This window comes from Numida meleagris, chromosome Z (genome assembly GCF_002078875.1).
Source record: "Numida meleagris isolate 19003 breed g44 Domestic line chromosome Z, NumMel1.0, whole genome shotgun sequence".
Classification (NCBI taxonomy): domain Eukaryota; kingdom Metazoa; phylum Chordata; class Aves; order Galliformes; family Numididae; genus Numida; species Numida meleagris.
The window spans coordinates 26,312,239-26,328,780 of record NC_034438.1 but is presented as its reverse complement, the minus strand read 5'-3'; the positions used below and the strand labels follow the sequence as shown (position 1 = coordinate 26,328,780).

The following is a 16,542-nucleotide window of genomic DNA, read 5'->3' as shown; positions in this document are numbered from 1 at the left end:
ATTTTCACAGGTCCCACTGGCTAACAAAGGAGGCAGTTAGCAATCTGTGCCACTGGTGTCACACCAACCACAGGCCCATGCTGTGCTGGTCCTTGCTGTGGAAGTGTCTGCAGAACACAGAACTCACACACACTGGCACTCTTTTTGTTATTTAGCTTCGTGCTAAATAAAAGGTTCATGCTTTATAACCCTGTAACTACAATGCTGTAAGGACACCATGGATATGTTCAAGAACAGAGAACAGCCCAGGAGAAGCCACTTGCCACAGCACCATCACCCAGCACCCACTGCCAACCCCAAGTCTAGTCCTGTGACCCACAGCCTTGTCCCACCAGCGCCCTAAAGCTGGAAAAGAAAACTGGAAAAGAAAAGATGCTAGTAATATCTGTGGACAGAATACAATAATTGAATCAAAAGGCCTTTTCAAAGCATTCAGTGGAGAAAATATTATGAAGACAAAGAAAACTTCACAGAAAATAAAAAAATAAGGAATGGGAAAAAAGTTTTTTTTTTTAAATATATAAAATCTAAATTTTTTTCTAAAGTTTTTTTTTAATATATAAAATCTAAATTTTTTTCTAAAGTTTTTTTTTAATATATAAAATCTAAATTCTCCTATGAGGCAGCAAGAGCCATCTTCAACAAACCAACAAAGCCTAGTGCACATTTCTTGTATTCTCAGTGCAGCTCTTTGTTTTTCCACCATTATTCATTTCTCCAGTCCAACCACTGCATTTATTGAGGTTTACAGAGACAAAACAGCTCTAGGCTATACAGTTTACCTGTATATCAACACATTCCCTACTATAAACTATTTTAACCACATTATTACTACAGAGAAACTCCCATAAGTTATATTTTGGATTTAAAATCTATAACAGATTAAATGCCTTCCATAATTTTGAAGCTTTTTTCCCCAATAAATTCCTCCCTCAACTCATTGAAGACAGCCATTCCTGTCCGAGGATGTATCCTCCCCACTGCTAGTAAGATAGCCTCTGTTCAATACTCCTCTTTATACCAGCTCTTAAGACTGTCTTTTCATGGGGTCCTGCCTGTATAGTCATTATTCATATCAAGAGCACATGCATCTGGAGCTTATGGAACCACAGTTCTCTGGATTACAGCTGCTGCAGTCAGGTCATCTGACTTGCATAAATTATCTGTACCATCACTCTCAAAGAGTCTCTCAGACATGCCAACCCAAGAACAAAAAATTTTGTCGTACAGTGAGGAAACCCTCCATCACCTACACAAGAAGTATGAAAGTCAACATCTGAAGCTGAAATAAAGCTTACAATATTCCTTTCAAAATCTGGGCTTTAGAGCATGTGTAGCTCAATACATTAGCAATCTTAAAATTAAGAACAGTTGCCCATCTCTAAAGCAAATGCACAGATCTCCACAAAACTATTCCATTTGCATTCAAAAAAAGCTCTGTGCAGACAGGTTAACATCACAGCTAATGCTGGACTCTCATGAGTAGGATATGTACTCTTCTTCTGGGAGGCAAACCTGATGCAGAAGAGCTGCATAAGGCTGAGGAGTGAACCAGCAGAAGAAAATGTTTCCTCTCTCAATTTGTTTGGACTACAAACAAGTTCGTTGCTCACACACATTCCAAGGTTTTTTTGTTTGTGAGACTGTTTTTGCCATCAAGATTCCCTGAACTTCTGAGCACTTCATTTTCTTAACTATCTAAAGAGAAAGCTTATTTCCAATACCATCCAATTACTCAGCAACCATTGGCAGATCATAAATTCTTTTAGATACCTTGCAAAGGACACAACCCCTCAGCCATCTCCCCTTTTCAACATAAATGTTGCTGTGCTGTCCAAAGAGAGAATCAACTTAGAAGTGAAAATGAACAGGAATAAGAATCAATCAATTAAAAACCAATCCCAGTTAGCCAGCCTTAACCAAGCTATGTTATTATACATTTAAATCCTCACTTACCTGCTTAATCTGATGTCAGCCATAACTAAAAGGAATTTTACAGGCACATTTAACGTACAGCTGAAAGTTAAGTAAATATACACATAGAAAATGAGATGCATATTTCTGCTGCCAAGTAACATCAAACAAACCAAACTCCTCCCTGACTAGAAATTCCATTAATTACTACAAGTATGAAAGGCAGTCTCCTGCCTTCTCCGTTTCTCTTTAAAGTGCCAATAATCTTCTTGAAATACACCATTTTCTCCCTCTCTTAAAACAGAGGGCAGTTGGTACTTAATTTTTTCACTTAAGAATTCAGAACAAAATGAAGGGAGCAGTTAACACAAAGTGATGTGACAGAAACAAGTTGAGATATCAGCATTACTCACAAATGAGGAGTAACCTGTCAGAAAATACCTTCCCCTCCTTCCTACAATTTTTAATTTGGCCAGAATGTGCAATAATCCATCCTTCCCCAAAGGCAGATTTAAGATGAGATGTCTTGCCACTCTTCTGCAATTGGCATGAGAACTGTTTTTTCCTTTGGGAGTGATGGCCAGATTCCAGCAACTCTGAAAGTATATTTTCCACCCACTCTTTTGAAGGTGTTCAGTAGCTTGAAAGTTAGTTTGGGAAAAAAGAAAATGAGAAAGACAATATTACCTACTCACTTTTCAAAGAATTAACTCTCAGGTTTTGGAGAATACTGTAAGCGCAATAGCTATTAGTCACTCCCAATACCAACCCTTTTGCACTGTGCAGTGCAGATGCTCCCCTCCTCTGTCCTCCAGGAGGAACTAGCAGAGCAACACACACCACTGCGGGAGAAGCTATTGGAGAAAGGAGGCAGAGCCTCAAGTTCATAATGACTTAGCTGCACTCTGCTATGACAACTCTTAAGTACCTGTGCTTAGATCTATCTGGCATGCATATGACATTGTTGGCATCTGGACTTTCACGCGTATTTGTGAAGCAATGCCATGTGCCTGATCCCTGCACAGCCTTCGTTATCAAGGAAAACATGTTTTACTACTGCTGATGCATCTCTACCGAGGTAGCTGAGGTCCCTCATCAACTGCCACTGCATGACAGCAAGGTAGCAAAAGATGTCAGAATACTTGAGGCCAGGGAAAAACAGGCAGCGAAAGCTAGAACATGACTCACTTAAGTCACTTTTGATTTCACTCCAGAGAAAATCTCATCTCCACCTCTCAGGAGTCTGCGTGATGACTCCTGAAGAACTGCACTTATTTCAAAACTATTGGGGAAAAACTTTCTTAGGCATTGCAACACATTAAGCCCTATCATTACGGATGTTCTCTTAAAATGGGAGTTCTCCAGCCTTGAAAAGCTATTCTGTATTTAGCTTTACTTTCCAGCACTGCCTTTCTTATAAATATACTACAGGAACCTACAAAGAACACAGTATTTATCTTGCTCTGTTTATAAAGTCTGCATTGTACAGCACAATATTCCAGGTACACAATAATATCTTGGATTAAACTAGAAAGAAGATGCGAAAGAAACCTTGAAGAACAGCTGAGGATTATGCTGGATCCAAAACTTATTTATTCATTTTCCATTTGAAAGCAAACTGAAGCACTAAGAAATAGACCATGCTTCAGATACTTAATTTGCAATGAGGCAACTCGTAACTGCTTATTCAATTATTTTATAATTAGTTGGAGGCACAACCATTCTCTGAAACAACACAGCCCAGTTTCTATCTACACAGCACTTTTCCTGCTACTTCTAACCACATTTGTTTATACCACATTCAGCTTAGCCATGTTTGCATTAATGCGCACTGGGAAAATCTGTGCAATCATTCTAGCACACCTCATTAAAAGTAGCAAGAAAAGGAGAAGGGGAAAGAGGAGGCAGAGAACAGGAGAGCACCCAGAGGCTATATGTGCTATACACAGCAGATGGTTAATGCTCCTTCGCACATTGTTGAGTCTCCAGTCAGAAACGTTGCTGGGAGAGGAGGGCTGAGAACTGCTCTGCTCTCTGCTTAACCAAAGGGCTCACCAACTTCATTGCAGAAATACAGCTTCTAGAAGGACAAAGCGTGGTTAGTTATTAGGCAAGGATGTAGCTCCACTTTCAGCAAGTTTTGCAGAAAATTCATTGTTCTCACAGCTGAAAGTTAGATTGGCTTAAGTATTTACTGAAGGTATTAAAGGTTCTAACTAAGAATCAGTTTCCGTCACTGCAGGACTCCTCTGAGCAGGAAACAGGATTATTATCATGATAATTCTCTAAAATAAGCAGGCAACTCATTATCCTTCAAATTTAGTGGAGAGGAATGCAACATATCAAGAAAAAGGAGAACAGATTTTGCGGGTATACCTGTGACACATGAGATACCCTATGATCTGGCAGGAAGAGCTGGTGTTCGGGCTGCGGACAAGAACTGAGCTGTGCTCTGCAACAAGTGCTGATCCCACCCAGGGCTTCACGTGGTGGTGTGGCAACAGGCTGCCACACTGCAGGCTTAGAACAGGGAGGCAACCAATGCACAAGGCAGCTGCATCGCAACGAAGACAGATTTTGCAGCGCTGATCAAGCCAGAAAGAGGCCGCTGAAATCTGTTCCACCCAAATAACTTTTATGCGTCTTTTTGTACCAAGAGAAAGGAGAACGGAAAGAACAGGCGTTTTTCCCCTTGTATTATGGCATGCAGCAACTTGTCATAGACAGAGCACTTGGTGCTACACCTGGGTGGGGATGGATGTGACCACACAGGTTTTACCCTCCTACCCCACGCTTTCAAAAACAGTATTTGACTCAGCGCCTTTCAAAAAATAAACAAAAACTGTAGAGCATCTTCAATTCCTACACTGGACATAAATAAACTCAATATCCTATATTTTGATGCAGCTGAAAATGAACTGGCAATACCAGCAAAAAAATCAAGAAGTGTTTCAGAAGCATGCAAATGTCCAATTGCTTGTATTATCTGTACAATCAAATCAATTTTCCACTAGGACAGAATTTTTATAGTTGCCTACATTGTGCATGAATTACAGATGTTTCATCCACTGGATGAAGTCAGTGGATTCAATCAAATGATCTGTGGAAAACCTCCTATTCCCCTTCCGTAACAGCTTTCTAAGCAAGCCACAAAACTCATGATCTTGGTCATCAAAACAATCTACTTCAAGTTGTTGATGCTTTTGTTTAAATCCTCACAGCCCCAAGACCTCCTTACGACAAACGACTCTGTATTATCACTGAAGGAGTTAGATTTACAAAGTCAGAAAGAATTCTGCATTTTAATCGTTTGCATTTGATTTACCCCACAATTTCCATCAGAAAATAAAAAACTTTTGAAGAATGAGCTATTCTCGATGTAAATCCATAGCAGGACTCTGTTAATCATGTTAGCCCTTCCATTTGTTCATTTTTCCTGCTTCCTGATTGAAACTACACAACCAGCTTAATTACTTCATTATTTAAAACTTCCACCTTTAAAGGCAATAAAAATAGAGAAAGCTAAACTAATGCATAGCAATTCCTCACAGAATAAAGCATTATAAACATCAGTATAGCTTCTGAATATCACATATATATGCACTTTACTATCTCAATATCCCATAAAGAAAAAAATCTGTATGCAGAGGTTTTGAACGCTTCTACTGAAGAATATGTATGCACACAAAAAGAGCAAAATAAGTCACTATTCAAAGACAGTATTTGTTTGCCACAAATTGTACATTCTTACTGTATATAGGAATAATAATAATAATGTGTGGGAAGCTACTATTCTAGAAATTATAGTGTAAAAAAGAAGCTTCAGTGTTATTCGCTGGAAAGATAGGCTTTGATAGTTTTGCTGACAAGTTGGTTTATTTATTTATTTTATCACTATTTATTTATTAACTTCCAGTCTGTTGAGCAGCTCATTGTACGTTTGTTCAACTACAGGGAAAGAACCATTCAGTTTACAGCACAGCTTTATATGTAAATTAAGTTCTGTAGACACTCCACTCATCTTAGGTGTCAACAGGGAAAAAAATCTTGACAAATTTAAGACTGTTGAGATTTTTCATAAACTTTGAAGGAACACTGGAATTACAAAGCACTCCTAGCTCATGGTAAAGCATTTTCTCTAAGCACGTGCCAAATCATGTATACTAAAGGATTTATTTTGAAATTTACTGTGACATCTTACGCTCCATTTTCCATTTCTGAGTATTGTGACAATTTTAAGAAGTTCTATCCTCTACACACAGAGAGACTTACTGTTTTCCTAACTCTCCCAAGCACTGGGTTTGTTTCTTCTCTGTGGATACATTTCTATTGTACTTACTTGCACTGGAGGAGAAAAAAAAAGCTTCCCCACCCACACAAATCAAGACCCAGGAGCAAATACAGAGTTGAAAATGAAGAGACATTTTGCAGCCAGTAGGGAAAAAAAAAATCTTAAATCACCCAGCTGTTGCACTAACAACATCAAGTAAAGGAATTGTGGAGCTTATTCTACCCTTTATCAATAATGCATGGCTATGCACAGACAATTTATAGCTGTTTTCCATCACTAGGTATTGTGTAGTACTAAATTAAGTCTACAAAATTCAAGGACAGTCCACCCACACAGCTACTGTAAGCTAGCCAGGCCACTCTAAATAAACATTTTAAAGGCATAAAGTGAGTTTTATTAGCATGCTGAGCCACAGCTCTTAGTGGACAAAGCATTTCCTTTAGAGAAGTACATTTAGCGGAAGGCGAGATGAGTTGCTCTTACGCCTTACATATAAATAGCTTAAAAGGTTATATATATGCAACAACTCAAAACCTGGAATTTATTAAGATTAAAACCTAAAGCAAGAGAAGAATTTATTTTCAGTACTAGAAATTGATTGCCAATCTCAGGAAATCCTAAGACAGGTGCTGAACAGCTCAGGTCCTGACAACAAAAGAGCTAAGAAAAAAAGATCATTTTGACTAGCTTTGGTTACATTTAGGTAGCCCTGAAGATTAATAATTTTTTTAATCATTCACACATCATAAATCAGAAAAGCACACGCAGGGCTTTCATCAGCATAAAGAACTAGTTATTATGCTGAAATTTCCTCATTACATTTACAGCACCAGTAGGCAAGCTGGAGGTGGGGTTCCTCAGCAGGCAGCTTTAAGCAAAAGATGGTACGGCACAGTCTAGTTATGTTCAGTCAGTCCTATGTCTTCATGTCACAGCAGTCTCAGCACTTAACTGAATTGCACTGCATATCATGACTGTTAAAGCACTCTGAGCACAAGAACTGGACAACAGCAGCAGAAGGATGCTGCTGCCAGGTCTGCGCGTCCAAGTTCCATGCAGGTTCTGCTCCCGTGGTCACCAAAAAGCCTCCAACAGCCTCCTCTTCTCAGCTTCTAGTGCCAAGTCAGGTGCACAGCATGGATGGCAGCTTCACCAGGAGGTGGGCTTGGGTCACACTGCAAACTTCTGCTGCTGTTTCTGCTACTCATCTCCCTAAAAACATCAGCAAAGATATTTGGGATGGTCTTCATACAAGCAGTGATCTATTTAAAACAGGATCCCACAGATCTCTCCAGGTGGCTGGCGTGACAAGATAGTGTCCCTGGCTGCAAAACTCTTCACCCTCCCACACAAAGAAGAGTGTAATACAGCAGAGCTGGGCCATGTGACTGGTTTTTGGCACACTTAGCACAGCCACAGCTACGAGCAGGAGGGACGCAAGGGACAGTACTGGAGCCACGTCCATTATCAGCAAATCATGTAGAAATGTCTGGCCAAAGAAGAGAGATCACTGAATTTGTGGGTGTGAAGGAGACAACTCTGATCAGTGACATTTGGATTTGCAAACACTAGATTTTCTAAAGCGGGTATGTACTGTTATGTAACAAAATTTAATTTCACCTACAATAGGTACGCTTTCTCAAAACTCAGATGCAACCCTCACGGATCTCTGAAGCTAACCAGAGCTTCATTAATCATTGTGAAAGTGATTTAACTGCTCCAGTAAGCCCAGAAAATTCTGGAAGCAAAGGATCAAGCTCGACTGAGCCTCGGTACAATGTGTGCCACAGCAACAAACCCCTCCACGTTCGCTGCAGTTGTTTCTATATTGTACCCCTGTGAAAGTGGAATGTCTGCTCTCTACAGGCAGAAACTACCCCAGATTATGTTGTACCTAGTTACGTTTGTTATTAAGTCATTTCCCCATGAACAAGTCAAAATCTAAAACCCTACAGACTTTGCTAAGGAAGGTAGCTGCTGGATATTTTCAGTTAAACCTGCCAGAAGAAAATAACACAAGGTTTTTGTCATTTAATAGGCTGAGGTCCTTCTGTGAAAAGCAAAACTGCTAATTTGAAGACTGAGGAGACTGGAGTGAAATAAAATACTTGCTTAAATGAAGGCTGTGAGACATGGCATGAAAAATCCCAGACAATCCCAGTGAGGCAACCTTGGCTTTATAAAAATTAATTTTACGAAGCCTGCTTTTTCTTCCCCATTACCACACATGATCATGGAATTCTGCACAGATCTCAGAAGCACCAAATGCCATCATCAAGCACTCTGTTCAGGGGATGCTGGCTTACAACTCACAGACACAGCGTTATGGCAGCAATGATATTCTGTCAGAGCAGCAGAGCACCTGTATGGACCTGAGATGGACACTGTGCTGTCACAGCCCTGTGACAAGAGCTGAAATTGGAGGAGTCTGCTCCTCAACAATGACGTTGCATCCCATCCTTCCCGAGGAGGAGTCAGGAAGTCACTGCTATTCTGGCTCTGTGACAGCCAGTACTGTAGTGAAGACCACCACATATGATATTCCGTTCAGAACTTGTCACCCTGCCCGCAAGGACTACTTTCTGTCCCCGGTCACCTCGTCGCATTTACACATCAATATGATGAGCGGCAAAATGGTGTTTATTGTTAAAAGCTACAAAACTATATAGTATATCTTATCTTTTACTAGACTGTTCCAGAAGCTTACGCAGGCCCCTGGCCAATCATATTGAATATCCCGCTCTGGCCACTCTCTTCCGAAAGGCCATACACGGAGTTGTTGTACACCTTGTTATGAAAACAAAGAAGGACAGCCTCTCCTTCTTACAACACGGGTTCAAGTAAAGTAGGTGAACCAATAGCAAGCATATAAGGAAGGACCTTCAGCGTTACAGCCCGAGTACTCAGTAACATGCCTACTACACAGTACAATTTTTCCAGCCTTTCTGCACTCAACGCTCTTCTTTGGTCCACGTATCTCCTTAAAATTTCCTCCTTTCCCACTCTGCACCTCACATACCCTCACACATGCACCCCCTCAGCCAAGCTGTGGCTACTCATATGTCCCCACCCTACACAGGGATGCAGGTCAGGGGCAAGCAAAGCTATCCAACACATCCCCATCCCCTCTGCCCAGAAGGCTGTGCTTGGCAGCGGGTGCACCTCTCCACAGCCAGGGCACGGCTGTGGCACACAGCCGCACAGGAACTGGGACAAACCTCAGCGCAGTGACAAGTTTCCTTATTTAGCCTTTTCTAAGGTGTTTCTTCTCCCTGCAAGCTACAGCCCCGGCAGAGGACCTAGAAGCAGTTGTGAGTGCTTTCCACTGGCAGAAAGCAGTTATTTGACAGCAGAAAAGATTGGATTCACTTTCCAGTGATTTTTCTAAAGAAAAGTAGGAGTGAGAGACCAGGACTGGTATGAAAGGAGCTGGTCTGAGGTCAACCTGTCTGCCTGTACAAGACAGCACTTAAACTGCAGTGAGTAGTAGCAAAGAAGCCCTTCAAAGCGATTAGTTCTCTGGGCTTGGCTTACCACAATCTTAATTCAGGCACAGCCCCTGCTCACCCAGATGCTTCTGCACTGGAGAAATAGTGTTGTGCATGGGGTGTGCAAAACACAGCTGGTTAAAAAGCAGCAGCAGCACTACCACAGAGCAGACAATATAGGTATGAACCTGAACACACAGGTGCAAAATACAGGCATGTATAAATTAATGAAATGACAGTGCAGCACCTCCAGTAAGAGTAGAATGGTCACTTGCCAGCTATAGCTCTATAGTTTCATTTGGCTTTTACAAGTTCAGTTTTTCTTACCCATATTTTTGTTGGTGAAGAACATGTCTCAACCTGACATCCCATGGAGACAGAAGACTAAATCGTTTCACTACTAAAACTGTATTAACATGTAGGTAAAGCACTAAGGTAGTCTAATGGAAGGGTATATATATAAATAGAACTGGTCGTCCAGAGAAAAAAAATCAAGTTATTTCTTCATTGCATCATTTTTTAGCTTTTTGAGGTGATATTTTACCTTAACTGGCAAATACTGACAATCTGGTCCAGTGTCACACAGAATGCAGACATCACAATAGTATGGTTTACTATGGAGCCAGAGATGGGACTGGGACAGTCTATGGGACCATATCTGTATATTTATCATCCTCCCTCTTTCCCTCAGCAAAAAAAAGGCACACCTCACCTTAAAACACTGTAACAGAAATGCCAGTCCTCTGCTTTCCTTCAGGCCTTCTGAACTTCAGAAGTAAATGCAGAAGATTCAGCTAGTTCAATACTTCAGCATCTGACAGCACATTCAGGAACCTGAAAGTCATCCTACAAGAAGAGAAATGAAAAGCAAGTAGTCACTATACATGTTGGGCAACATATCACATGCTGCTAAACAATAACAAAATTAACCTTTCATATTTGTGATTGTTCTATCATTTTCAGCTTCCAAGATGTAATGCACACAAGCAGTATTTTGGTTACCACACCCTAGAAAGAAAGCACACATCTTGCAAAAGATATGTCACTCTGTAGTGCTTTCCCAGTTTAAATCCTCTTTGTTCAAACAACAGTCTGTGTGAATGCACAGAAACAAAGCCTGGATGCAACAGGATACACCAGCCATGTCAGTTAGGGAAACACAGCAGCGTACAGAATGGCAACCAAGCTCTAATTTGAACTGGGAAATGCAGCAGAAGTCTATGTGAGCTAAGCAGAAACACTGTATAATTCAGGATGTCTCTGCATATGAAAGACATGTAAGCATTTTATAGACTGCAGTAAAAGAAAAGACGACTATCTGCCCTGCCTCACTTCCCTCAGCGGCCTTTATTAGAATTCTTATCTTGCAGGGATTTGCACGTAATTCCAACGGTTACAGAGTAAAGACACTTAGACTGCAGTTAACTTCATGCCTGCACCACTCTCTGGAACGCAGGACAGCTCTTGACTTTTCTTCCATAGCAGTTCAGGTAAGATGCTCTGCCAACAAGGCTTAGACAGCTTATTTCTGACTTTCAACTCACATGGCATGTTTTAACTTGTAAAAAAGCAAACTTCCCAAAATCACAGGTGCACAAAGACACCAAGGCCCCTGTTTTGGTACTGATAAATCCCACCATGCAGTCATTCACAGGTATGGACCAAGGCAGTTATACACCAAGGTTGTGCTGGAGACTCACCATACGCAGATGTTGAACACAATGCTGCTAGAACATCTGACAGCTACCTAGTGATGAGACAAGGGAACAATCTCTGACTAGCATGGCTTTAAGAGTTCTGAAGACTTTTTTCCCTGTGCAAAAGACATTTATCATCCAGGTTTTAACTGCATATTTCTCTAAAGCTTTGGTATGAGAACAAGAAATTTTTGACCCAACCTGTAAAACTGCAGAAGTGTAAGCATAATGGAATACAAAAGAATTAAGTTATTTTACTATAATTAATATAAAACTCAAAACAAGTCCTCAAAACAGACCAGTGCATCCACATATAGAATGTTCTAATTCCATGCTGTTCACAGAACAGTCTACTAAGGGAAATTGTCTTCACAAGCTAAAATAAGTAGTATTTTTCTTCAGATACAAAAGGTTGCCACCCCAACATGAAAGAAGTTGCACAGGGGAGGCAAAAGATCAACTGGGTTAAGTCAAGGCCTTGAAGCCCAACTGAAACAAAACCAAACTGCATAGGCAATAGTGGCAAGAATACATAACTTGTGAAGACTATAAGGATGTGGCCTGAGAACGCAGGGAGAGAATAAGGAAGGCCTAGGCACAAGCGGATCTGAACTCTAGTGACTGCGAGAATGAAGAACTTCCCACTCTAAGAGAAGAACATGTGTGAGACCATCTAAGGAACCTGAATGTGCATAGGTCCATAGGATCTGATTAGATGCATCTGAGGGTTCTGAGAGAACTGCTGGATTAACTTGTTATGCCACTATCCCTCATATTTGAAAAGCTGCAGCGGTCTGCTGGCTGGAAAAGGAAAAATATAACCCATTTTTAGTAAGGGAAAAAAAGGCCATGGAGCAGATCTTCCCGAATCTGCACAGAACAAAGAAACCATCTGTGACTGCCAACATGATTTCAGCGTGGACAAATAACGCCTTCAGTTTCGTGGCCTTCTGCAACAGGGTTACAGCATTGGTGGAGTGGATAGAGGGAGAGCAACTGGAATTATGTACCTGAACTTGTGCAAAGCCTTTGACACTGTCCTGCATGAGAGGCTGTGGATGCCCCACCCCACAAGTGCTCATGGCCAGGTTGGACAGCGCTTTGACCTACCTGATCTAGTGGAAGGTGTCCCTGTCCACAGCAGGGGGTTGGAACAAGATGGTCTTTAAGGTCCCTTCCAACACAAGCCAATTTATGATTCTATAATTTTAAATGAAACTACAAAGGCCTGTCTGGGAGTGTGTGGTAAGTCTGCAGGAAAACTCAAGTAGAAGATCTTCCACTCTGGAAACAAACCCTAAATGCAACATCTGTTGAAGAAAAAAAGACAGGAATCCGAAAGCCCCAAACATTCCCTTCCATAGACTTTAAAATGGTATTCAGTGTTCTTCAGTGACCCTCAGGAAGTGAGAGTCCATTTCTTCCTCCCTCCGTCTAACACTTCTGCAATATGTTCCAGTACACGTTCAGCCATTCATGCAAACTATGAACTCGTTTATGTGCATGCTACCTATTCATCCTAAAAACAGTTGTTACATTTCAATAGGAGTGCGTTCCAAGACAATTTAAAAATATATTCATTTACCTGGTATTAAAAAAGTGTAATGCACAAGGAAAGTTGACCATAGGTCACAACTATATCCTTGGAGCTACATATTCATAGATAATGGGAAGCACCAGTCAATGCGGTTCTGTGAAATCGCCTATTCCCTAGTTTTGCAGAAAACATTATTACATCAGACTGATACTTCAAGATTTCAGCCTTTATCTTCAAGACATTCAGTCACAGTTACACATCCAGGTTGATGTTTTAAGGATGCAATAAAACTGTCTTTCAAATATCTGTTACCATACCCAGAGTGTTATGTGCCTACAACATGATGTCAAGATTGTTCAGATATTACTCATGAGTCAATTTTGCCTCAAAATATTTTCTCTTTGGCTGTCCTCCCACAGCATATCCATATCAAGTAAATCTGTACCAGGTAGTCCGTGTAATTCAGCTGAAGCAAGTGTTTATGCCAACATGTGGGACAGATCAGTTTGACAGAAAAACTATATGACAATAAAAGCCAGGACTAGGACATGGCTCCAGCTTCAAGATGAACAAGTGACAACTTTGAGAATCACACCTCTGAGAGAAGCAGACTGAAAAAAAAAAAAGAATCAGAAATCCTTTGGGAGCTAAGATTTATCACATACTTTGTTGTCTTTCATGCCAGATGGGAAAAATAAAGCTTCAGTTTTGCCTTTTAGCCCAATCAATCATAACAAATGCAATCATTTGACTCCTACACATCCAAGCCCCACCAAAACAAAAAACATGCTGCACACCCATTTTCCCTTTAGGACAGAATAAACCACACCTAACAGGTGTTAATCAAAACATCAAACATTCGAAAAACATTTTGACATAATGGAGATTTAAAAATATATATGCAAAACTGCAAGCATGATTTGAATCTGTATAGAATGGATTTACCTACCTTGTATCAGAAAGTAATTGTTCTCAACTGCCTTGCAAATAGCAATTTAAATTCAATCCCAGGAAGAAAACTGATTCAACAGATTAGCACAACTGAGTGCTAAGTAGAAGCAAAGAAAAGCAGAAATGAGAACAGACACAAAAACAATTAAGCAGAGATATTACATATACCAAGAGGAGCAAGTCTGCGGATAAAGTTGTCGTCTTTACAGAAAGCTCTACCCTTGATAAAACCTTACATTTAAACAAAGTTGGCTATGCAACAGATTCTGTGAACTTGTGCAGACAACTTCTCATGGAAAGTCTATGTATTTCACAGGCATATTCCAGCTTGACAAGTACTCCACAGACTGGTAACACATGCTCAGTCTTCTCTTTTCCATTTCAATACTGTTCAACACCTCTTCTCACATGCACCTCCCTCCAGCAGACCTCCAGATCCTCTTACCTGAAGCGGAATTTATGCTGGTCTAAAATAACACCAGCCCCCTCAACTGCAGGGACACGCCTGGATAACACATTGAGTTACGCCTTAGATATTGTGTCAGACACTTCGGAGTCAGTTAAAGATGCACTTCATAGCACCAAAAGGGTACTTACACTCTTACTAGGGAATAGACATTTTGAATTAAGTTCATATTTGAAGGTAGCACTTCCCAAGGTAAAGACACTGTCTCCTAGTGAATATATGTGGTATTCTTGGACAGGAAGCCACCGCATATCCAAAAGCAACATTCAATCTCGGTACACTTCACTAGCATAAGACCTCACAACTGCTGAAGGAAATAACTAAGGCTCTGTCCGCATGACACAAAGCTAATTAATCCTGGAGACACTAATTAATCTGGGCAGGCTGCCATGATAACACGACTATACTGACGCCTTGGGAATCTCCCCTTGCCAACATATCATGCTATTTGGTCAAACACACGTCCAAGCACTGTCATTCACATGAAAGAGGAGTCTCAAACCAAGGATGAACCCCTACAGAAGGGCGTTTCCTCTCAGAAGATACCACATAGGTCTCAATTTTAACTAAAATCCATAGTAGACAACACCAAGCTATATGTTACATTAATTCTCGCCAAACAGCAAAATAACTGGTTTATATTATGGAGGATATTAGGCTGTTAGGAGGAAAGCCACAAGAGGGTGTGTTTGTGGACAGTCTCCTCAGCCTCAGCACAGAGAAATTTCAGGACAGAACCTCAGAGGCTAACTGTAATACTGGCGACAGTCTGCCAACCCTTCAGCTACAGCCATTCACCCTATGACAATTCAATTTCTCATCTCAAGACAGAGCAAGGAGAGATGCTTGTACGTGCTCCTGTAAGTGTTCACAAGCCAGTACATTCCAAACAGCAGATAAAGGAGCCACTGTAGTTGTTAGTGCATTAAAAAAAGCTAGTGTTGCCAAACGCTACGGCTTTCCTTTTAACACTATGGTGATAAAACAAGTCTTGGGCTAAAGCCAAAGCTACCTTATCTGCTATAACTGATGCCTCCTGTTGGAACAGAGATCAGCTCTTCACATACTGCAAATGGACTTTGAACTTTTTGAGACTTGTTAAAACACACTGTAAGGAATAACATGCTTGGTAGCAGCTTGAAGCACCCACTCCAATAGGAACTGGTCTCTGAACAGCCAGAAAGCAAGAGGAAAGAGGAACATCTGGCACATAATACAACCTGCAACAGAACACAGCCAGCCCAATAGCACAGGATGAATATACAAAGGTCATTCACTGTGGCACAAAGCAAGCAGAAGTCAGAGAAAAGTGTTTTACTGCTAATCTGAACAAGCAGTTTCAGTGTCTCAACAGCCCCTGACCCATACCTCACTCCTCCTCATACAACACCTAAAACCAGGCTTTTCCTGGCCAGTCATAAGTCTAGGACTGGAAAGAAGGCCTCTCTCAAACCAAGCATACCTTCTGTATAGCACATTTCATGAATTTATGCATGAGTTACTTTAGCAACAGGACTCATATTGCTGGTAAACGGAATGCACAAGCTAGAACCTGGTGGGCAGGACTGGCTTCTCACATTTCAATTAGTTTGCACAGGTAGAGGTCGCAGTGCCTGAAAGGACAGCTTCACCTTGGTCCTTAGTTTGTACTGTATCCAACTGAAACCTTCTAGACCCGTAGAGAAAGTGATCCATTCGGACAAGCAGGCTGTTTCGCAAAAGCACAGGGACAACTGATAGTCTTGGAAAGCACCCTGCTTTCCTACAGTGTGGAACCACATAAGCCACATCAAACTTTTGAGCTCTTTGCTCCTATCACATGGGACAAGCACTCAAAACCACCAGGTCCAGCACTGTCAAATACCAGCCCTTAGCTACTGGAAAAATCATTGTCGGAAAAAACATGATCATTAGTTTACTAGAAATGAAATAAGATTTGATAAGTATGTGTTCGAGTAGCAGGTCTCAAACTTGGACGCAAAGTGCATCAGCTAATGAAAAACTGAAGGATGTCAAATACACCTTAGCTACATGATCACTCTCAAAAAGGGTAAGTTTTCTCTCCACAGACATTTAATGCATATGTATCTCAGAGACAGAAGAAAAGCCGTCTCCTTCAAAACATCTAGTTTTTTTCATCCAAAGGCTGAAAGTTTGTGAATGATACAATATAACACCGTGGGTAACACTTTACCAAA

General features: G+C 40.9%; 1 protein-coding gene across 7 annotated transcripts in view; it reads right to left on the bottom strand.

Moving 5' to 3' along the window:
- Positions 1-16,542, bottom strand: part of KANK1 (KN motif and ankyrin repeat domains 1) — a 122,221-nt gene that overhangs the window by 80,708 nt on the left and 24,971 nt on the right. For all 7 annotated transcript variants that reach the window (XM_021379650.1, XM_021379652.1, XM_021379647.1 and 4 more), the window contains one exon: positions 10,406-10,539. The gene's annotated coding sequence lies outside the window, so the exon portion shown is untranslated. The remainder of the gene's footprint in view (positions 1-10,405; positions 10,540-16,542) is intronic.